This window comes from Melanotaenia boesemani, chromosome 13 (assembly GCF_017639745.1).
Source record: "Melanotaenia boesemani isolate fMelBoe1 chromosome 13, fMelBoe1.pri, whole genome shotgun sequence".
Taxonomy (NCBI): Eukaryota; Metazoa; Chordata; class Actinopteri; order Atheriniformes; family Melanotaeniidae; genus Melanotaenia; species Melanotaenia boesemani.
The window spans coordinates 9,350,985-9,375,331 of record NC_055694.1 but is presented as its reverse complement, the minus strand read 5'-3'; the positions used below and the strand labels follow the sequence as shown (position 1 = coordinate 9,375,331).

Genomic DNA, 24,347 nt, shown 5'->3' with positions numbered 1-24,347 from the left:
CCTAAAACTATATTTAGAAAGATAAAACCTTATATTAATCTTCAGAAACGGTTCATAGTTCTTTGGGCAAAACCCCATCACAGACGGATTGAAAGACAATGGGCAAGTGTCCTATGGTAAGATGATTCAGCTGTGTCATTGGGAAAATGAACATTGGGTTTTACATGCCAAAGAAAAATAAACTGTACAGGATGTCATCAGAAATAAGTAGAAAACCCATAGTCTATGATGGTATAGAGTGGATCATTGTCCTTGGCATGGATTAGCTGCATATGGGATACTGTAGAGGTAGACGCATATGTTGAAATTATGCTGCCATTAAAGGTACAGTGTATAATTATAATTTCTGACATCTAGTGGTAAAGATGGACACAAACATTACTTCAAATGCCAAGTACAGTTGTGAATAGATGGTGGCTGTCAGTGGCCAAAATTTCTCCAGATATAAATATGCTTTCATTTGCAAGTGGATCCAATGGCTTCAGGTGCAGCGATGGCTGCACTACAGGTAACTAAATCAAAATTGTGTACATATATACTGTCTCCATCTATGTGCCTTTAAACGTGCCCTGGCACCTATCAAACAAAGCCAGTGCTGCGGTTTTAAAGCTCAGAGGATTCTCTTATCACTGTCATTATTTGTACATTTAAAGACATCATATTAAAAATGGTGGCACAAATAATATGTCAGCTCCCATGTATGTGGACCCATGACAAGTAGATATAAATAGCCCATTCTAAGAGAATTTTAATATTCAACATACTAAGGCTAGAATAGTCTGAGGTGTGACCTTTGGGTTTATGTTGAATGAAAAACGGCCTTATAATCATTCCCAGATTGGTGGGCAAAAGGAATTTCTTTTCATTGGTGATGTATTTTTCTCTTTGTGTAAAACACATGGTTCAGACCAGCCAAAATCTCAGCTTTTATAGAGGTGCTCACATGTCTTGATGATTCAGACCAGCCAAAATCTCAGCTTTTATTGAGGTGCTCACATGTCTTGATGATCATTTATCAAGTGTATTTGATTCATAGCACCTGGCAGCAATTTTCGTGTCCTTAATATTCCTTTGAAAGCAGTAAGGTGTTCAGTTTGATGTCTTCACTCTGTACTCCAACATTTTATTGCTTAGAGTTTTTGTTTTTAAATAGTCAAAGAATAATCGTAAATATATTGTTTGTCATACTGAGGTATTATTTATTTATTCCTTCATTATCGGTACCCGCTTAATCCATTACGGGTTCGTGGGTAAGTTGTGAGCCTATTGTCCAGCATTTTAACAGGTGAGCGGCATGGTATACCCTGGACAGGTCACCAGTCCATTGCAGGGGCCAACACAGATAGGGACAACGCCTTCACACATGCACTCACTCCTAGGGATTATAAAGTTACAAGTTGCTTCCAACCGCCCAACCACCCTAAACATTTTGATAGCCTTTCTTCAAAAGCTTGACCAATTTCTAAGTTTGTTGTCCTTATCTTTGTTCTTCTTTTGCTTTTTTTTTTAAATTTCCTGTTCCTCTTCTTTCTTTCTGTTTTTTTTTTTTCTTTTAATCTTTTGCTGGTCACATCTGCTCAGCACTGCCCCCGTGATTTTGAGTGGTACTGCTCCATCTTCTGGATCAAGCGATGGATGGCTAACGCTGAATTATATTTGTGCAGCGTCTGCGTAAGGGCACTTATGCCGTCACTGCCGTAGGCGCTGCATAGGTCCGCAGAGGCTTGACAAGCACCTTGTGCACCCCTGCTACACAGACAGTTACACAGAAGTACTCCCTTGTGATTGATCAGTTTGGGATTACGTGTTTCTGGATTTCTGAATCTTCTCACTGAATTTGTATGGTACGCGATTTTCTTAAAAAAAACACACACAAAAAAAACAAAAACAAACAAGCAAGCAAAACAAACAGAGCAAACAAACAAACAAGCAAACAATAATCAATGGATTAAGTTGATGAGAGGCTAATCTTTTTATTACTTCTTTTGCTTCCATGAGCTCATGAAGAGACTGCACCATGTTGGACGCCATGTTTTATAGCAGGAAATACCTACCAGAACTGAAGTGAACCATCAAAAGAACTTCATCCTGTTGAGTTTACCAGCCAATACCACCTCCTCTGCCACCTTCAGATTAGGACGAAGACGCACCATAACGCAAATTCCCCTACGTCTGTGTATATACTTGCTGCAAATGACGGAAGCATGAGGGTTGTCCAAAAAGCTCCAAATAGTGGAGGTCACCACTAGGGGCAGTACACAGCACTTGGACGCTAAATAGTGAAATAGTCCAAAAATAGTGAAAAGGTCAAATTGTATTTTTGGGGCATCAGCCCCAAAACACTTCCAATTTTGTTGCCAACTGTTGAGGCACAAATTGGTTGTCACTGTGCAACAAGGAGGAAAACTCATACAGGTGCCGAGTAGTTACTGACAAGGTCCTAGAGACAGTCCTTCAAAACTATCCGCCATTGTGTTTACCTCTGATCTGTCTGTTCCATGCGCTTGTTCACATGACTGCCTCGAGCATTCAGTCAATAGCTATTGCAATTCATACTCGCAACAGGTTATCCTGACAAAAAACCTTTAGGAGAACCTAAAGTCTTTAGTCTTTTCTCAGAAGGGGATTACTGACAACACTTTCTAAAATAATAATCTTCTTTTAGTTATACCTTCCAAGACTTTAGGTTTGAAACTTCTTTAAGATTTTGAGGCTTTTATTTTATTTTTATTTTTTTCTGTAATGGAGAAAAAAAAGAAGCTTTGAATAGGACTAACATGGGTCGTTTGGTCACTTCTTTGAGCTTTTTTCCTTTGGATTTTTAACTTATTAATATTATTATGTTAGAGAAGCAAAAATGTATAAACCTCTATTGTATTTGCATTAAAAATAAGCTGCATGGCTTCAAAATAGCAATTTTACAAACTGTCACATTAAAAAACTGATAAGCCAATCCTCGCATTCAAAGCGTAAGATCAGTTTTTGAATGAAATTTTCCTTTAAAGTCCCCCTTCTCTCCCTGAATCACCAATGCACATCACTCCTGACAAACGGAAAGAAAAAACGACACACGCACGCACTCATGTCGCCCGTCTCTGCGCATAATGATTCATCAACCACCGTTTGCTCCTGAGAACGACATTTCGGGTCGGATGAGTTCATTTTCGGAGCTGGCTGTTTTGTCGTGGGCCCTTGGATGCCCCCACCCCCACCTCTCTCATCCCGCGTCTCGACGGAGCAAACGCTGCTGCAGCAGCATCACCGGCTGCCTCCAAACTGCGTTTTCCCTGCCGCGATGGATCCCCGCGTAAACCGGTGAACTGCTGTCAGAAGACCGCTGTACTGTGGAGAGGACAGACGCGCGACGACCGCAAAGAACATTTTGCCATACATCTAAGGGATAAAATAATAATAAAAAAAAGACAATTATAGCATCGTCTTGTTTACCAGCCCCACAGATAAACAGCCGGTTGACGGTAATATTACGGCATGTAAGAGCTGGATAACTATTCCTGTGTGACCGACACCCATCTGCAGATGATTACAGCACAATGGGGGAAAAAAGGTAAGCTTGTTGACACGTTCAGGATTTACATCGGGCGTTGCGGGTCGCAGTCAAACAAATTGACCTGGAGCTCATCAGACTGCATTGTTGCATCGTCAACCCCTGTGTTGAGTTAAAATGTAATATTTGTCCGTTGGTAATAGGTCGCGCTTCACCTGTCAAATCCTGTCTGAGTGTGTAGCTGCGAGATCCCGATATGTAACTTGTTATGTCATTCCAACAGCCTTTTTTTTTTTTTTTTTTTTTTGAGGGTTTAAACGTGTTTTACCTGAGGGCGCCCGGTCTAAACCTCACCGCAGGCTGACGAATCCAAAGTCAGTTCAGGCGGCTAAGACAATGTCACCTAAAAAATCTCATTCATTTTCAGCCTCGTGTGAATGATCTGTATGTTAAAGTTATCAGATTCTTGCTTTTGTTTGCTGGGCAAACACCCTCTAATTACAGAACTTGGAAAGGAAAAGGATGTCTTTTGAGAACAATTAGATGAATCTATGTTAGTTTTTAACTATTGAATTAATCAACACGAAATTACCATTTACTAGTCGTTGGCTGCATGGCCGTTTTCTTTTTACCTTTTTCTTTTTTCATTGCTTTTGATGAGTAAGAAAAACCTCAGACTCCCAAGATCAGAGACTATTCTCCCTTTGAAGTTTCATCACTCTTTCTGTAAGAAGTATTGCAGTTTTTAGTGTAAAAAATAATGGTATGTGAAACACTTTTTTGTGAGGGGCCCCTTTCTCTGGAAGAAGCAAGAGCTTCCTGCTGGCTCTTGATAAACTAGGACTCATCTCCTGTGAAGCTGAAGACGAGGCAGCGTGCAGGGAGCGTGATCGATTTGCAGTTGGCATTGAGGCCCATCGTTTCACTCGTCTTTGTCAAACAAGAGCTCCATACGATTAAAAGCCGATTTTGTTAGTAGAAGCCTGATCAATAATTCATTCACTGCTCGATGGGACCACAAATCTGTGGATGGCACACTGAAGGATGCCGGTGTTTCGGTGTTGTGCTGGGCAGCCTGAAAGATACATGCATCACAGTGTAGGCTGGATGGCGAATAATCATGTTTCTGTTTCTTGACTGTCCTATTGCATGAGTACATGATTGCTAGCACAAGACTAAATTCAAATAAACTCAGTGTGGTGCAGTACAAACAGAGCCCAGGAGCACCTCTGGTTATTCAGTGTCAAACAGCTCTGTTGGTGGTAGGCTGAATCATTTCACTATGGTGTCAATGTCACATCTGCTGCCAGGGTGCCAACAGCCACGATGATGCTGTACCATGGAGTCTGAAGGAAACCCAGCTGGCTCTGGTCCAGGATGGTGGGTGTTTTAAAAACCGGCTTAGTCAGGGCTACTGCAGGGAGTGATTAGACAAGATAGTGTACAGTATCACATGCATACAGATAGTGTCAACAGCCCACAGAGAATTCAGAGTATTTTCACAACCCAACCATGTGAAATCCTTTAACAACTGAAGCAGAACTGCACAGAATCCACTAAATCCATTAAGTTATCAATAAGGCTGACACACAAACTGTGTTCATAGATACAGTCTTAAAGAGTTGTTCTTGAGTTTCTGAAATTTTTTATTTTTTTTAGGGGGGCTCTAGTACTTGAGGAGAGGTACTTGTACATCAGTTGAGTGCTTATACTGAATGCTACTCAATATTTCTCATCCACTGAATACAGAAATACTTTACTTTTTTACTCCTCTGCATTGATTCACCAGTGGAAGAGTGGCTGAAATCTTTTCACTGAGGAAGAGTGACAAAGCTGCTGTGCAGAAGTACTTGTAGTTAAGGGAGAGGATGGGAAGTATTGTGCTGGAAATTTTACTTGAAATAAAAAATGATCATTTGGCAGTGCTTTCAGAAAAATATAAATTATATTTAAATATCTGTGCAAAAACAAAAGTGAATGCCCCCCCACCCAAAACAAAAAACAAACAAAAAACAAAAACAAAATCAACAGCAAAAACAAACCAAAACAAAAAAAAAGATTAATAAAAAAAAGAAAAAGTCAGGTTTGGAAATTATATTGGGTGCTACTTCTCGGTAAAGACTATTATACTGCACCATTAGATTAGAGAAACTCATGACATCACCTGCACAGTGATTCTACTGTGATTTATCCTGCAGTTTCCTAATAGTTTGAGACAAAAATGCCTAAAAATAGACTTTATAATACCTTTGGTCACTTGAGAGTAGGAGAAATAAGTGCTAACATTCTTAGCAAACAGTTTCTGTCAGCAAAAGTTGTTCCTCCATCCAGCTAAGTTGCTAACATTATCATTTTGAAACTGTGTATGCGTACATAAATTCCCAAATTGAGTGTTTAGCAGTGTGGAGAGTCTTCACCATTGCCTGATAACTCAAGTTCTTGGGCCACTGGTCAGTGTTTTCATTCTTTTAGTTTATCCAGCAAATATCTGGGCAAGACCTCTGTGCATCATTACAGATGAACTTGAAAGTTAATGCATTTCCTTTCCGAGAGGATAGTTGATTTTATAGATTGTATTTCAGTAAATGTGTTAGAGATGAGGGTGGATGACAAGAACCTCACAGAAATGAAGATATGATGATTAGAATAAAAAAAAGAGGTTTATTAACAATAATAATAATAAAAAAAGGGTCAAGTCTAAAAAAAAAAGAGCAGAGTGGCTGGAGTTCTCCAAAGTGCAGATGGTCTGGTAACTGAATCCAAGGAAAAAAGAATCTCATGGTCTGACTGAACCTGGACAGACAAACAGGATGGCTGAAAAGTCATGACGGGAAAAACATTCAACTGATCTTTAGATGGCCGTACAATACCGCTGGTAAGCAGACAAACTGATGCTGAATGAAAAGCACTCCCAGACTTTATGGTGGAGCCAATCAGGAACAGCTGTGTGCAATAATAAGCCAGGCAGGAGAGCTAGGAGGAGGGAGGAGAGGCAAAACAAAAGAACTGACAGAACCCAACAGAATGTGTGCATGCCACCAAGACCTGCTCATATGTAACCGCTCAATAGCACTCCAACCACAGATGGAAAAGAAAATATTTCCCATTTCAAAATATTATTCACATATTCCCACACATTCAGATACAAATCATGTCCTAAGGGAGAAATACATAATTTCAGTTCCCCTGTGCTTTGCTGTGTTTATCCAGTAGTTGTTAATTGTGTCTCTATGCAATATGGTGCTAAGCGCATGTGGTACAATGGGTTTCGGAGTGCTTCTCTTTTACTGAAAAGTGCAGAAAACAGCTGCCTGCCATAATTAGCAAAGTAGTGAAAGTATTGTGTAACATTTTAGGGCAGGCAGCTTAAGAGTGAGCTTTAACCTGCTAAAATGCTCACTGCTGAGTAAATGTAAGCTTTAAACTCAGTTAATAATTAAATTTTAAACCATCCATGACAGTCTTAATTCAAAGAAAGTGATCTAAACACTTCCACCGCTGCTAGAATCACCAAATGCTAGGCTATAAGCAGAGTTTTTACTGTCTGCAGAAGGAATGGCAGCAAGAAAAGCACATGTGGTAAAATCTTGTTTGTCTGACCTATTGTGTTAGTACTTTGGCATTATAAGGCTGCCTGAAGTATGACTACCCATACTGGAGCATATTCGGTTTATCATGAGAGTAAAAAGAGCAGAAATGTCACAAGGTATTGGCCTAATTGGCATTTCAATGACCAAGGATGACAGAAAACCTATTTTTTCTTCTTTTCTTCTACTCTGTCTTTGTTTTATTAACTGGCTGGCTTTCCAGAGCCAGCCTCTTTAATATCAGCCATGCATTGAGGGTGTAAGGTCAGATAACAACAAAAAAAAGGTAAAATACATATAACACCAGCCATTCACGTCACTTGCCACTCCACGTAATATCAAATGATGTAGTGATATAACCAAAATCAATATGGATTACTGAAAATTCTTTGTTATAAATCTCGTTGATGCTACTCAGTAGGATAATTTTTCTATCAGTATCAGTAGATAGTCAGACACAGTAGCTTTGTTTTATTAATCATCCTATTCATAAACAAGCAGCTTTGAGTTGAAAGCTAGCAGTTGTTTCGAGTCTGTAGCATCGGCAGACAGAGCAGGTTTTGGGGAATTGTGCTCAGCCTGCAGGTGTTTTTAAAATCTGAAGTAGAGTTTTTCACTGCTGACACTTATTGTCTATACTATGAATTTCATCATGATTGCTCTCCCCACAAATTTGAAAAACAAGAGGACACCCATGACATCGTCTCTGTCCTCTCTGTCGTCAGCCCAGCTGAGTGAACCGATCATTACATGATTTATGGAATTCTCATATTATTCAGGTAGTAATAAAGACAGCATAATCTCATTATTTATTACAGTCATCTGATGATGATAAATCAGATTAACTTCTCTAGATTTCTCCCTAATACTCTGATGTCTGTGCATGTAGGAACCGTATAACTTATTTCACATCTGTGCTTGTGTCAAAAGCTACATCACTTCCGTTTTTCAGTGTCTACCATTGAAAAGACTGAAGTGACTCAATCGCAATGTGAGCAGAACACAACAGATAAACACGATGGCATCCAGCAGCCGGAAGGTGGCGTATAAACAAAGTGTAGCATTCACATGTGGAATATTTTGCAGCTTATTAGCTTTCACATTAGTAGCTAACGCTAACTGTGGGACCCGCCATGCTCAACAATAACCAGATGTTTTGAAAATAACACAAGTTATGTTACCACACGTATATGTACTTCAAAAGAAATCTGATAATCGACTGGGAAATGTAGACCAGGGCTTTTCGAATGTAGCATTTCAGAAGTGCATGTAGACACATCAGATCTGATTATTACAATTATCTTATTACTCCCAGTTATCAGATTTTGATAGTAATGTAATCGGGCTTACTGATGTGAGTGGGACTGACTGGCTTTTTTTTTTTGTTTGTTTGTCTTAAGACAACAAAACACACATGCTCATATAGTACAGGGGCGGCATGGCTCAGCAAGGTAGAGTGGTCGTCTCGTAACCCGAGGGTTGCCGGTTCGATCCTTGGCCAAGTCGGGTTCATGTCGAGGTGTCCTTGGGCAAGACACCGAACCCCTAATTGCTCCTGATGGGTCGTGGTCGAGCGCCTTGCATGGCAGCTTCCGCCATCAGTGTGTGGAGAATGTGATGTATAATGTAAAGCGCTTTGGGTATCATCCCAGGTACAGTAAAGCGCTATATAAATACAGACCATTTACCATTCTTTAAATTTTCAATTAAATTGTAATTCTCCTCATGGTTCAAGTCTGCAATGCTTAAAAACACAGAGTTTCTGAGACTTTCAGAATGAGATGAAATTATATAGCACTGAGGTAAATGGGCCATTGTTTTTTCACATTAGCACACAACATGCTGCTAAATGCTAGTATTAGTTAATCCTCGAAGCTCACTGTGACAAATTAGTCCCAATCCGCAAGTTGACAGGGTTGTTTCCAAAGGTTTGTTACGTAAAAGCCTGGCAGTTTGAATCTCTTAAATGAGGCTTCATTTGGTCACTGCAGCTGTAGGATTGACTGGTTTTGCTCATTATATTGTCTGGTATATGAAAAACACCAAATAGATAAGTTAACATGGTTGTAAACTGGGACTCTCTGAGGACATCCTTGATGAATTTAGATTTTAAGGTACAGAGATGAGCCAAAACAAACTTAATGTAAAATTCATGATCTTAAGTGTGCAGTTTTAAATGACTTGCATTTGCGCAATAGGTATCAATTATTAAGCTATACTCTGCAGGTATCTAGAATTGCTCTGGATATATAACTTGGACACATTATGGTTCTTTAGAAATTTTTATTTGTCATCTTTTGTAATATTTTTATGAATTGCACATTTAAAGCTGGACAGGCAGCATTTTCTGACATAGGTTTGAGTAATCCTCACAGACAGAAGCAATTTAGATCTGAGATAGGAATCCAATGAGTTTCTTCATGAAGCTCAGCGTGTTTACTGCCTGAGAAAATAGCATGTATATGGTATTTCAAAGTGTTGTTTCACCATATTTACCATAGCAACAACTCAGTGTAACTTTAGCTTAGGCAGAATAATGACGCTCCAAACTTGTGTGTGTACTTCCTTAGCATTTGTGAAGTGTCTTCGTGCTCCATCTGTTCAGCTATTGTCTCATCATCTTAAATTTGTGCTGAAAAACAACTCAGATAGAAAGTAGATTCGGCAGTGGAAAGCTTAAAAAAAAATGAATTTCTTGGGAAAGGATCTCCTCAGCAGAGAGATTTTATGACCTTGGTACAGAGGCCATGTCATGCAGGAGCTGATGAAGCGGCTGCAGGTGATTAAAGTCTGCCGCCATTGATGCGCTTGAATGCTGCTGAGTCAGTGACCTTTCCCTGCATCAGGTCACTGTGCTCAACAAGCTCCTCTTCTCTGTTCTTACCATCTCCCTTCTCTCCTCTTCTCCTTTGCTGTTTTTGTGAATCAGCATAAAAAAATACTGCAAATCAAATGATACACAGTCCACTAAGAACTCTCTTTTCTTGGCACATTTCACTTCTTTCTTAACATTAGTCAAATTTATATCTTAAATGCTGAAAATAGAGGAAAATGTTTTACAGTGAACCCCTGATGAGTGTCTTGTTATCTCTCCGCATGTGTCATTTCACAATGAGTCCCTGCCAGGGCTGCGTCGCAGAATGGATCCTGTGACACAAATTTGCATGTTAAGCTGAACGTTCTGCAGGGACAAGTAATCAGCACACAGCTATTAATGAGTCTGTGTCCCCTGGTGATTAATTATGTCTCATGCGTCCAAAGCGGGGAAGATCCGGGCAACAGCTGTTTGTTCATGTCAGTGTTTTAATGGCTGTCTGTATTCTTCATCAACAACCAAAGAAAAATTGTTTTTGTTTTTAGATATTAGGAATTCTGACTAAGTTTGAAGCAAAAGTGGGTGACAATTTTCCTTTTTTGTCTGCTTCAAGCTTCTAATCAGATGTAAGAGAGCTAATAAGACACATTTGCTGTGTGAATGAAGAAGCTATACAGAAAAGCACTGCAGGTATGCCCGTAATTTAGGGTGTTGTTTAAAGCTTATATATTTCGTTTTTTGATTTCAAAGAGAATTACTTCAGCCTTTGCTTAAATTTCTGGGCCAGCTCTTAGTGACTGTCTGTGGGTGGTAGTGTGTATGTATAAAAATACTTTTTGGACAGAGACAGATCTTTCGAGGTTATTCTATGATATCCACAACACTTGAATAATAGGTTTGCTTTATTTATTTCTGTGTAAAACATAATAAATTTGGTATTAAAAACAAATTTTTCCCATATGGAAATCTCCTTAGCTCCTGCAGGATCTAAACCAGTTCACGTACATACTCCAGAAACTGCAAGGGAACAGAAATGCTCCCGTTTTAACTGCGACATGTTTTTGAAAAAGCATGTGGGAACATTGTGAAAAACAAATCCAAGCATACACACAAAACAGTAAGATGAAAAAGCTAAGTTTTTTTTTATGTTGCATTATGCAGGAAATGATCTATTCTTTTCTCAAACTGCCTGCAGCAGGATTTATTTTCTTCATCACCAAGTTAAATTGATAATGGCATCATTAAATTTTTATACTTGGAAAATGAATCCGTCATTTAACTAAAAGAGTCAACATGTACAGACACTGGGCTTAAAAGTGAGTGTGTGCCCTCACCATGATTAACACCATGGCATGACTGCCTTCTGCCTTCTGTCATCAATTACATTTACTCAAACCAAGACCTGACCCGGGGTGTGTGTCTGTGTCACAGCCCTGAGCACTACATGGACTCAGCATCTCATGTCATCACACCCGATACCAGCACCAATTTACACTGATCTCACCAGAAGATTATCTTTACCCTTTTGAAACAAATCGCTAGGCTTTCTGTCATGCACAGAAACCTCTATCATCAAGGCTAAAGTGTTGGTACAGATAATAAAAACATTTGACCAAAATGGATTGATGCTTTTTGTTGTCATTATGATTAGACCTGCTTGCTGTCTGGAACAAACTCCCAGCCTCAGATCAGCTGAAACACTCAGTTTATTTAAATCGAGGTTGAAGACCCACCTGTTCTCTGCTTCATTTCAATAGTTTTTATTTAGAAGTCCAGATCTGCATCTGTTTCGTTTACGGTGAAATCTTAACGTTATTTCTTTATTTGAGCTTTTTTTCTTTCTGCTTTTATTTAATCAATTTGATCTTTTTTAATCTTTGTTTTTCTAATACGCTTTTTTTTTCTGCACCTTGCTGTAATGTTTTTATGTTTTGTGTAAAGCACTTTGAATTGTCTTGTACATGGAATGTGCTATAAAAATAAAGTTGCCTTGCATGGCTAAAGTAGAGACTTTACTGGAGTAACAACAAATGTTAAGATGAACTGCATAAACAGTTTTGCTTGATTATTAGTGGGGAAAAAGACACACAGTCTTTTGTAAAATAAGGTATTAAGTTTGAGTAATTGTTTAATAATTGTATTTTTAAAAAGTTGGTTGTGGTGAGTATTTGTGAATCGTTTTGATCAGACAGTGTGCGACTTTTCCTAAAGCTCACTATGACTTTTTTCATTTTTTTCTAGAAAAAAAAGGAGAAAAAAAAAGATTCACTGATGCATAACAGCTCTTTGTCATCTAATTTTCTAGATACACTTCTGAAAAATTGTATCCGGGTTTGTTCTTGCCAGCTTAAAGCTTTTAAATGAATTAAAGACAGAGTTCAGTCCTCTGTGTAATGTTCAGTGTGCAGAAAGGGTAGCCAGTGGTGCTATTTTTGGCTAAAATGACATTGTGGTGGATCCCAGCTTGGTGCTGTTTGTCTGTGGATCCCTCATGCTTAAGTAGCCCATCTGGTTCCAGTGTGGGGTTTGTGGCCTCCACCATGGCCGACCAAAACTATACTGCAAAGAGATCGCTGCTCAAAGTTGAAATTTCCTTATTATGTGAAACGATAAAAGTAAATGTTTGTGCAAGATAAAACAAACTTTATGTATGTGTTGGTTTTAGCCACTGAAATACATGAAGAGTAAGAAAAGATTGGGTTTGCAGTTGATGAAAAAGCCCAAACTGCACATTTTGGTGGGAGATAAGCAGATATGGGGGACAAACTGGTTTCTGCACTGTTGTTCTATGCAGGCAGTGCATGTTGGTCATTAAATGTAGAATTATGCTTCAATTATATAGCCAATAAATACAAATTTAAGGAAATTAGCAGAACTCAGAGTCTTAATGTTTTATTAATATTAACTGAAAAACTCGAGAAACCATTCTTCCCGAAAGTGGGCATACGGCATTTGAAATAACATGTTTTTGGGGTTTTCTCACTACATGAGATGATTTGATTTCTCCCCCCATTAATAAGTTGCCAGTAAAATATGAATTTATTCTTTCTCAAGAAAGATTTTAGATATAGACCTTTAACATGTTTTTATGTCTCTTTTGCAATATCAGTAATTGTCAATTGTCAAAGGCAGACAAAAAAATAAAAAACACAATCACTGCAAGTTGCATTTACACCCCACATTTGCAGGTTAATGTGTGCACTTTTACTCTTATTTAAGTGAAGGGTTTCAGGAAGGAATACTGTGGTCTTTTGTGAGCTGCAGATTAAACTAAGCTCAAGTTGAAGACTAGGAAATCACACCATGGCTTTGCTTTGACTTAATCCTGCCTGAGTCAAAATCTTGCATAATGCAGTAAGTCACTGCCAAAGCGCGAGATAACGGAAAAGTTGGAAAACTACAGGGATATCATAACTTTAAGTGCAAAGCCATCAACAATACATGTGACAACCTTGTCATCTGGAAATAACTTCACAGGTCATGTTACCACAAAGAATGATCTGAAAGAAGCTTTCAAGCTCTAAGTTATGTTTCATTTGTCACTATAATCAGCATATTAATAAAGCCTCAGCAGAGGTATATTGTTCTTCAGTGCTGTTTGCTTGTCAACAGGATTACGTAAAAACTACCTATTTAAATGTAAAGAAACTCAGGCAAATCTGACAGGGCCTTTTCAACAACTCATTTAATATGGTTGTTTCTTCATTTCTTGAAATTAAGTACTGGCACCATGGAAACCAGAGGAAAGTCAATTAGCAGCTTTGTTCCAGTGGAGGCAAATTCTAAGATCAAAGTGAGAATGTGGCTGTTTATTTTACTTTATTTTATTTTATTTTATTTTTTTACACATGGATTCCTTTATTCAATATAAGTAGTAAAAGAAAGGCCCACTTTCTGAGACAGAGGCTGCTGTTCAATCCAGTGACGGGAAACAACATTCAGTTGCTTTATAGGTCACCATTTTAGGTTTAGGCAAAAATACTGAGGCTTGGGAATAGACATGGTTTTGGAGGTGTAACGTTATTTAAAAACATAGATAGATTTTTACTCTCTCAATGGCCTTCTCACAGATGGTGGTGTCGTTACCATGGTAACCAAGTCTTGTCACTTTCTGTGGTGTCGGCACCTCAGCGTTAACACATTAGATGCTCTCTCTACATCTTAAAACAAAATTTTTTTTATGTCATGTATTTGTGTGAAACCAGTTTGCAGTGGATTTTTTGTGTAAATCACAAAGACAGGGCATGTGCCTCAGCAGAAGATATGATTTTATTTTTTCCATTTTGATCAAATTTAATTCTGGTGGCCTTCGTTTTTGTCTCAGAACATACTGCCTCTGGGCAGTGTACGCTGTCAATTCATATGTTAAGTTTAATAATTTACTGTTATTGGGGTTTTTGTGTGCCATATTGCCTCGTTTAGAAACTCCCAGCAGTATTTGATAAGGAGTGGCTCTCAAATTCACCCAAACAGCCTCTTCACTTCCCAGGATAAAAAAAAGTCAAAAGTCACATTCAACCTTGGGATATTAAACAGTCCCATCACCTTATTCCATATCTACACACGCACACACACACACAGTAACTTTGACTGCAGCTAGAAGGAATGATGTGCTCTGTTTCATTTCAGCCTCAGGGCATTTTGAAGCTTGTGGATTTTTTCAAGAATGTCACTCACAACTGCTAAATACAGGCTCCTGCTAGCTTACCATCTATTAAAAGCAAGTAGAACTGTTTAGAACATGACATGAGGTGTGGATCCTGTTAATGCATTCAATTTTACCCATAAACCATGTCACTGTATAGCAAAGTTTATACAATATACTCTTTTTTAGGTTTTCTTAGTTTCTTTAAGTTTTGAGGTGTTTCAGTTTCTTTAAATTTCTTTTGTTAATCTCTGACATGTAAATCCTCCCAAATTAAGGTGATGCAATATCTAGTGCTCTTCTGTGTATATTAGCGACTAACTTAGTAAGAGATTTGCATGACAAAGAGTCACGTTTTTCACACTGTAAAACTTACTGAGGGTATTAGCACTTATGGCAGATATGCTCTTTTCTATACTCAAGTTTGTTATCTATATATTATTCATTGTGTGCATTCACACACAAAGTGGAGCTTGTGGTTAAGTGGTACTTCAAAACACATGAATAATTGGGAATACACAGTAAGGGGGGAGTTTGTCATAACACTAGATTAAATGTCATGTAGTGTGGGTATAACAAAAGAATTTACCTGCAAGACAAAAACCAAGGACCAAGAAATTAGGTTTTTGTAGCCAATGATTTCATTAATGCAGATTAATGGACAGCAGTGCTGTATGCTCTCAATGGATTTAGAGACATGTGATGTAATACAGAAACATGTGTGGCTCTGTCACTTCTGGAGGATTTAGCAAGCATGAACACAAACACGACTTCTGCAATTCCTCTGTTGTCTTGGGTTTGTACCAAGACCTCATGGTCACAACTTCAGGCTGATTTTGTCAACATGACCTAACCCCCCATCTGTCTTCCCTGTATGTGTGGCATCAGTCAACGAGCAGGTCACCCTGACCTGTCTGTTGTAAATTGCCTTTGTGCAAACTGTAAAACAGCAGGAACAGGCACTCATTCAGCCTCCGTCCACAACCTACAGAGGTTACACATCCTTGTCTGTTTTTCTACAGGCAGTGTGCCTTCCCTGTAAACACCACTGTTGCATAATTCACAGCAGGATGGTGGGTAGCAGATCCTGAGGACTTGCATGTGAAATGGGAAGTGGCTAGAGGGCAAATCCTGGATCATTTGTTGATGTATTACAGGTTCAGCCTGTTTCAAAGGGACATGAATGGAAGTAATAGTACACTGTAGCTCATGGATGAAGGAGCTGTCTCAGACTTCCTCTTGAATGCTTCATATTTCCGTAGCTTACAGTTGCAGAGACACACAGTCAAGCATTAGGAGATGGCTTATGACGCAGCTAATATTAGCCTCATATGAACCACCTGCATGGAGAACATCTGCGCATCATCAGAAGGCGGTGTCACTCTCTGTCTCTGTTGTGTGCTAATGTATTTCTTCTGGAGAATTTCAAGGTCTTCCAAAGGTCACTTTTGTCTCTGTTGATTTGTAAATAAAACAGAAAAATGTTTTTACCAAAAAAAGTACTATTTTTTTCTACTATTAGCCATGTTTGCTGGTGGCTGCCATAAGTTAAATATGCCAAGAGACAAAACATGTGTTGCCAAAATAATTACTGTACTACAACATATCTATGGTGTCTTTCAATAAACTGTGCGGTCCATGCTATGAAGAATTTGCAGCTGACTGTACTGACTATAGGAGCAGGCATTATTTACTCAGTCTGCTGCATGTTCTTAGACCAGCTAGCCAACAGTGGATGTTGTTTTTGTAAAAACCAATGTGTGGTCTTTTTTATGAGCTATTTTTACGAGCTAATTCAAATGGTTAGTGTGCAGTAGGTTTATCAAAATGTTTCAAAAGTGTAGAGGATCGAGATAGAAAAGAGTGGTGGGGTTTCTTGTAGCTATATGCTGAGCAGAAGCTGGGTGATTGTTTCTGCCTGATGCTCCTGCATACGCTTGGTCACTGCGCTGCGTAGTCTCATTAGTATGGGTGTCAGTGCCTCTCCTTCAGCTGAACCTGCCATACCACTACAGTAGTAGAGCTGCCTGCCTGCCGCAGTGTCCCTTGATGGCCGATGTGAGAGCTCTGTCATCCAACGGATGACTGAAATATGGCAGGAGCTAAGTCTCATCACTCAATCCAAGGAGATCTGTGTGTGTGTGTGTGTGTGTGTGTGGGTGTGTGTGGGTGTGTGTGTGTGTGTGTGTTTGAAAGTATGACACATGAAATAAGGTTTTATGTAGATTGCATCTCAGTCGGGGAGCCTGTATCTGTCAGCCACATTTTAAAACCACTGAGAAGTAAAGTGAATAGTACTGATTATCTCGTTACAACATACCTCTTTCCTAAACATTGCTGCTGATCGAGCGTTCTACCCAGTCAATGACAAAACCCAAAGGTGTCTGCCTCCCTCAGCAGGCTAGTCCGCCTCATAACACTGCTCAACATCATGACAAAAATCCCAAGTCATTGATTTATCCTCAAAATTTCCCAGATCTCAATCCGATCAAGCCAGCTCATCGCATCCCAACTCTTGTTCAAGAGCTAACCCTTTCATTGCATGGTATGCCCTTAAAGAATAATTTTTGTATGTGCAAGGTTTCCTTAGCTAGAAACATAGTAATTGACATGATGTGTTGTCATGGTAATGTGGAAAATGTTGTTAAAGATTTCCATAATAAAATGCATGCAGTTTTGCAGCCCATTTGAACACCTAACTGCTATTTTTCCTAAACTTATCCAGAATTAAAAATGGTGGTGAAAATAAGCATTGCCAGCTTTGGACTCTGACATTAGCAAACTGCTTGAGAGTTGTGTGTATAACAATGATATCACACATACACAGTACGTTTTCCTTTTCTTATCATGCAGCCTTAATCAGGACCGTTTTGACAACACAAGGGTAGGCAGGTGGTTTTAATGTTGTGGCTGATTGCTGCAAACATGTTTCTATAAACAGAGACAGCTAAAAGTTATTTGAAATCATTCACATGGATGTGAAGCTGATTGGTCTGTTTCTGACTGATGTTCTGTGCAGTAAACTGTAACGATAGTGTTCAACATTCTGTACATTAAGTGAAAAAACAAAAAATATGCGAAGAACTGTTTTTTGTAGTAGGTAATTGTCAGTTTTGCAGATTAGAGCTGTCTCAGCATCCTTTGTTATCTCATGTTGTCCCAGACTGACTCCATGATGCTGAGATCAGCGCTCTATGAGGACGCCTCAGATACCTCCCTGACAAGAATGCAGTGCAAAGATGTAAAGATCAGTTCAACTTTTTGGACACTGAGAATATCAATGATTCCACAAATGAAACTCAGCATCTCTCTTTATGCAAGACAGGTGTTTATAAACCAGGCAGAGATTTTTGGAAAAGGGAAAAGATGTGAAAATTAGATCTGTGGATCATGCAGATAAACAAACAAGCAAAGAAGAAACAAATCACAGGTTATTGCAAGAGAGTCACAATATGAATTGTGAAGGTGGGAGTAGTGTAGAAAATGAAAAAAATGAAGAAAAAATGTCTTATGTCCCATTTTTCCTGAACAAATCCAATCACTTGGTAATGCAGGTTTTCTCCCAGTGTTTACTTTAAGTATTACTGGTGATGTCACAACAAAAAATACAGAACTGCTTTTTATTTTCCTCAAACCATCTACTGTATCATCATCATGAATAAAATCACCCGTGAGATTAAAAAGGGTGATAAAAGGTATATTTTCTGAAAGGTTTCAACAAAACTGGTGAATCTTCATGGCAACAAGTTTCCATTCCTTCTTTAGGCAGATAGGCTCAGCAGTCTAGCTACCTGGAGAAAGATATTTTATTACCAGAAATAGAAGGGGCTGCACAGTGGTGTGGTGGTTAGCACTGCAGCCTCACAGCAAGAAGGTTGCTGGTTCGAATCTCGGCTGAGGGGAGGTTTGAACCTTGAGGGCAGTGGAGTTTGCATGTTCTCCTGTGTATGCGTGGGTTCTCTCTGATTACTCCAGCTTCCTCCCACTGTCCTAAGACATGCATGTTAGGTTAATTGATGACTCTAAATTCTCCAGGGGAGTGACAGTGGACCTGTCCAGGGTGTATCCTGCCCCTCACCTATTGCTGGGATAGGCTCCAGCTTACCTGCGACCCGTAATGGGCCAAGCGGTACAGAGAATGAATGAATGAAACCTCAGGAACCAGGAACCTCATAATAGCTAAGTAATGACATTCAGATAGTTAGACATTTATTAACAGCAATCTCTTTCACAACACTACTATGAGAGTGAGAGCCATGTACTCACCAAAAATTTGCCAATAGCACATTTACAAGAGACTGGCCAAAAAAAATTGAAGGAGCTTTGATACAGCAGTCTTTACAGAGTCACAGTTTTCCAACAGCATCATTTCAGATTAGCAGCCCAAGCGTGCATGGTTGTGTAGAAGATAGCAGCAGTGGATCATAGCAGCTGAAAATGTCATTTTTGTAAATGCTGGAGCTTATTTAACAGTCAGTGTTATAAATAACCTGATTAGCATATTATTTTTGACAGTTAACAGTGACAACCCATGAAAAACGTGGTCCTTTACATCAGTGGAGGACACTGTCTCCACCATCACTGCTGTATGTGAAATAAGGAATTGCTCAACTGCCGACTATATAAGGTTCATACACTGCCTGGCCATAAAAAGATCACACACTCTAATTTTTCATTAGCTTTGATTATGGCATGCATTTGCTTCGGCATTGTTTCAACAAGCTTCTGCAATGTTACAAGATTTATTTCCATCCAGTGCTGCATTCATTTTTCACCAAGATCTTGTATTGATGATGGGTAAGTCCAAACATTGTTCAAAGCCTTCTCCAGCACATCCCAAAGATTCTCAATGGGGTTCAGGTCAGGACTCGGTGGGGGGCCCATCTATGTGTGAAAATGATGTTGCAGGCTCTCTCAACCACTCTTTCACAATCTGAGCCCAATGAATATTGGCATTATCATCTTGGACTATGCCTGTGCCATCAGGGAAAAAAATAGCCATTGATGGAATAACCTGCTCATTTAGTATGTTCAGGTAGTCACCTCATTCTTTGAGCACATAATGTTGATGAACCTAGACCTGACCAACTGCAGCAACCCGGATGATAGACTGCCCTACAGGCTTGTACAGTAGGCACTAGGCATGATGGCTGCTTCATCTGCCTCTCTTTTTAACCCCGATTACCCACATCACTCTGGAACCGGGTAAATCTGGACTTACTAATCCTGGGGCCTTATTTATACAGCTTGTAGGAACAAAAACCAGCGTACACGAAGTACAGCCAACTTTTGTGATTTATAAAAACCAAACTTGCCGGGAAAATGTTCCTACCTCCACGGCAACTCTGACCCAGGCGTACGCACATAATCCGGGAAAACAGAAAACTGCAACACCAATGGTACAGAATAAAATCAAGGAAATGCTGTGAAATGTGAGACATTTGAGCACAATCCACTATTAAGTTTCTCACCACGTTAGATATTAAAGCTGCTTGCAGAAATGAATAAAGACGCACATTCGATTCTACAAGCGCACGCACAGGGGTAAAAAAAAAAAAACAGGATGTTCAGGAAAAAGATTATATTAATGAGAACTAAACCGCTAAAATATGTTATGTCATTGTGAAACAAAACTTACATGTCATAAAATACATCCAACTAAATAAGGTGACAGTCTGCTGCCAGCATGTTGCAGTCAGTGCGAAAATTAGCTTTGGTCATTCGGAGCAGGACGCAGACTGGAGGCTGGAGCTCTAGAAGTGAATGCTAATGAAACACACAAGATGTGGATTTACTTTTATTTATTTATTATTGCACATTGCTTTTTTAAATTGTTGTCCCAATTTCTGTCTTTATTTCCTGCAACTCCTTGTCCACCTGGTTAATAGTGGTGATTGTGTCCCTCTGCACCGCACCCCAGCGAGAAAGAAGTATTATTTAACACTAAAAAAACGGCTACCAATCTCAGATGTATCTGTACATATTTATTTTATAAATTAAAACAAATCACCGGTATCATTACTGTAATTTAGCAGACGCTTGTCACCTCTCTGGGAATTGAACTTCGACCTCGGATGCTCCGCCGACTGCCATATCCAGCCATGTGTTCCGTTACCTCTGGAATGTCTTGTGTTCTGACACTGCGTTGACACGATCAGCCACCCGCTGCCACTATTCTGCCTTTCTGACACAAGTAATGCCCACTAATGAAACATTTTTACGTTTTTCAGCGTGGTCAATCAGGATCTCTGTCTCACACCCCAAAAAATTAAACTTCTTAACTCCTTTTCCCTCCCAAACAATCATGCAAACGATGTGATGAGTATGTATCATAGGCGTCCACCTGACCATTTATAGCCACCATGTGGGCGTGCACTTTAGAGTTGATTTTGATTTATGAACGACAACAGGTGTAGGACGTGCGTGCGCACGCTTTTATAAATCTGAAAGTAGAAGTGCGCAGCATTTACTTTTTGCGGAGCAGACACCACCTGTAGTTTGCTTTTATAAATATAAATATGGTTTAAAAATAAGGCCCCTGGTATCTATTTAGCTACTTAGTTAAATCCAGGTGGCAACTTTTTCTTTTGGCCAGTGTATAATTTGGCTACTTAAAAGAAATTATGCCTTTTTGCCATAAAAAAATCATATCAACCCAACTAGCATGCTGCATTGTATTAACAAAATTGAAATAGGTAGTTTTCTAAAGAGTAACTACTGTTGTGTTGTTTTCCTCATTTACACAGATGCTGTAAAAAAATAATGACGTTAGAGAGTTTGGATTGCAATAGTATTTATTTAATATTTATCAGGTTCTTCTGATTAGCTGATCACACGTCTGCCGTTAATGTGGCAGCAGCAGTTCACACTTGTGCAGGTGCTAAATGTGAGACATACACATTAGGTATTTCCTAGCTAGCCTGCTGCTGCAAAACCTGACAGCTGGGGAACATATGACACCAACATTTTTACTCCGTAGTTTATTTATTTATTTACTTATTCTTACTGTTTGGTTACTTTTGGACACTTGAACAGCTTGGTTAGGGTTAGGAAAAGAGTGTTGTTTTGCTTAAAATTCAGCCTTTCTAACTGTTTTCCCTACAAAACATCACAGCGTATTGAGTTGGGAGTGATATGTTATAAAATAATTGTATGCCAACTATTGTACTCTGACAACTGATGCAGCTAGAAGCTTGAAAGACTCTATTTTGCAAATAAAACTTCACTGTGAGGATGTCAAGCATGAAGTAGATAACTTAAATGAACTATTTACTGAACAGCTCTCTTGTTTACTGTAAGAAACACAATCAGATTGTTGGGTGTCCTTTAGGAGTCTTTGTTGGACCTCATCCTGATGAACTTTAAAACTCTTTCTTTTCATTGTTCCAGTGTTCAAAGCATCAAAGCAAATTGAGGTTTATAGTGGCTATGAATGGAAGGAAAGGATGATTGTATAAGCATAGAAAAGATTTGAGCAGAGAGATGTTTACATGTTCTTTCTCTGAGCACTCGGAGCCATTGTCCTTTGTCCCACCAGGCCAGAGGATAAACTCTCTTCTCACTCTCTGCTGTGCTCTGTCATCACTCCTGGCCTTCATTCAATCAGTGTGACAATAAGATGAAGCTGTGCTGCCTTTACAAAGTCATTCGGTTATGCAATATTCTGTTTTTAGCCTTCACAGCGTTGCCTCATCTATTAATGTACTGCCACCCTTCATAACGTCACAAGAAACCGTATATAAAAACTTGTTATTATTAGAGCTTCACTTTGAGGTTCAGTGATGTAATGTTACATATATTTGTAGACAATGTGTGACTTTTTTGAGCTGCGATTGTGCTGAGGCCCTGTTGAGTGTCGTTTGTCACTTCCCACTAAACGTTGAGACAATGTGTGTCAGTCGTCAAAGTTCTGCAGGCCCCCCTTTCACACCTGCTCTGTGTAATGCTCGCTGCAGGAGAGAGTTTTTCTAGGCATGACTCGGAGACGCCGATACCCACCACTTTTGTTCTTCATGTGCTCACAGTAAGAAATATTGACATGTCTCAGTGTTTTTGATAATGCATTTGGTCCTGCTAGATAAGAAGCCCATAAATCAAGCTGTGACAGGTCTGTCGAGCAGCAGCGTCACCTCATCATTTATACGCTCTCATTCATCCTCTGCACTTTGTCTATGGTACTCCGATTCATTTCTTTTACTTTTCACTCTCCTCTGGCAATTTTCATCCCCAAATTGTCCCTCTTCTTTAATTTTTTTGCCCTCGTCCCTGCCCGTGGGACTGCCTGTTTTTTTTTTTATTATTAAGATATTCTTTGACATCTTGTCTCTGAAACTTTGTTTCATCTTGGATTTCAGTTAGTCTCTGACCACCTTCTTTTTTAATTTGGAGGCTTTAATTAATTTAGTTTGTGATTAACAAAAATGAGTTATACTCAGGCCTCTTTTCACCAGTAGCAAGAAGAGATGGAAAAAGTAAACACCTAATGTAAAAATGTATTTAAAATTCAGGAAGGCCAGGGTTTGAAATTAGTAGCAGCTCTTGAGGGTAAACGGGACACTGTGGGCTTATTCATCACAAACTAAAAAAGCCTTAAAGGTAGAATGGGCTCAGCCGAGCAGGTGTGTGTGGTATGCCACTGAGAATATCTCAGATAATTTACTGGTGGGAAATGTGCAGACAGAGGGTTGATGGTTTCATTAGTTATTCCTGGTGCTGGTTAGGATGAGAATTGGGGTAAAATTAGTCCACCAGTGCATTCATTATTCAGTAAACCCAAACAACTGCCTAACATACTGGTCAAACATGCCCACATCTAAAGTTTATGTTAATAGGTGGTTAACTGACCTAAGACCATGGGACTGTGAAGCCTTAAACATATGTTTTAACCATTTAAATACTCAAACAGTTCTTTAACCACTCTCATTAGTTTGGAGGGAAGGGGTAAAAAGTACTCCCGTCAGGGTTGAGACATTATTAAATTAGATTTACAATCTTTTATATTATTTGTTGGTGACCCTTGTGTCTAAGAAGCAGATCCAAATCAATTGAGAAGAGTGTCTGATGATAACAAATCCACCGGATCCCCTCAATGCATGGGCCAGTGTTATGGGTTCTTCCTTTCATTTGACACCAGTATGTCTACAGGTCTCTGAAGTTTGGAAATAGTTGTAATTGTTGTGATCTAGCATCTCCAGTGACGTTAGTGCTTTCTTTTACTTTGTTAAATGTGGGATTTAATGTTTAAAGTTTTGGTCAAGCATGTAGTGAATGACCAAAATATTATATTGGAACAAAATTCAAGAATGAGCAGGCAGATTTTCTGGTTGAAGTCTAGGCCCGTTTATGCTCGACGCAGAAGACGGATACGCAGATGGATGGACAGTTTCGTCCGTCTTCTATGTCTTTTAAGCGCATAATTTGGTCTGTTTTCAAGGAGCTTAGCTATCCGTCGCCTGACGCAAAAGACAGTAACACCACTCAGGCAGTGCTGAGCAGAGTAGCTGACATGTAACCAGGGAAAGAAACAAACCAGAGAAGAAGACGAGAATCAGAAAGGGGGAAAAAAAAAGAAGAAGAATGAAGATGAGAACAAATGTAGAAATGTGGGAGCCTTTGAAGAAAGACTATATGCAAATGTTTAGGGCCTTTTGGGTGGTTGGAAACAACTTTATAGCGATGCATTACCGCCGCCAAACGGTATCTGAAACTGACGTCACCTCGCGGGAGTGAACTCTGAACTCAGCACTGCCTGCTATTGGAGGAATTAAATTAACAACCATGGCAATGCTAAACACA

General features: G+C 39.3%; 1 protein-coding gene across 3 annotated transcripts in view; it reads left to right on the top strand.

Moving 5' to 3' along the window:
- Positions 1-3,086: 3,086 nt before the first annotated feature.
- The window catches only part of dlgap4a (discs, large (Drosophila) homolog-associated protein 4a), a 98,447-nt gene continuing 77,186 nt past the window's right edge, over positions 3,087-24,347 (top strand). For 2 of the 3 annotated variants that reach the window (XR_006012462.1, XM_042004097.1), the window contains exon 1: positions 3,087-3,565. The gene's annotated coding sequence lies outside the window, so the exon portion shown is untranslated. The remainder of the gene's footprint in view (positions 3,566-24,347) is intronic. The other variant, XR_006012463.1, reaches the window with a different exon arrangement.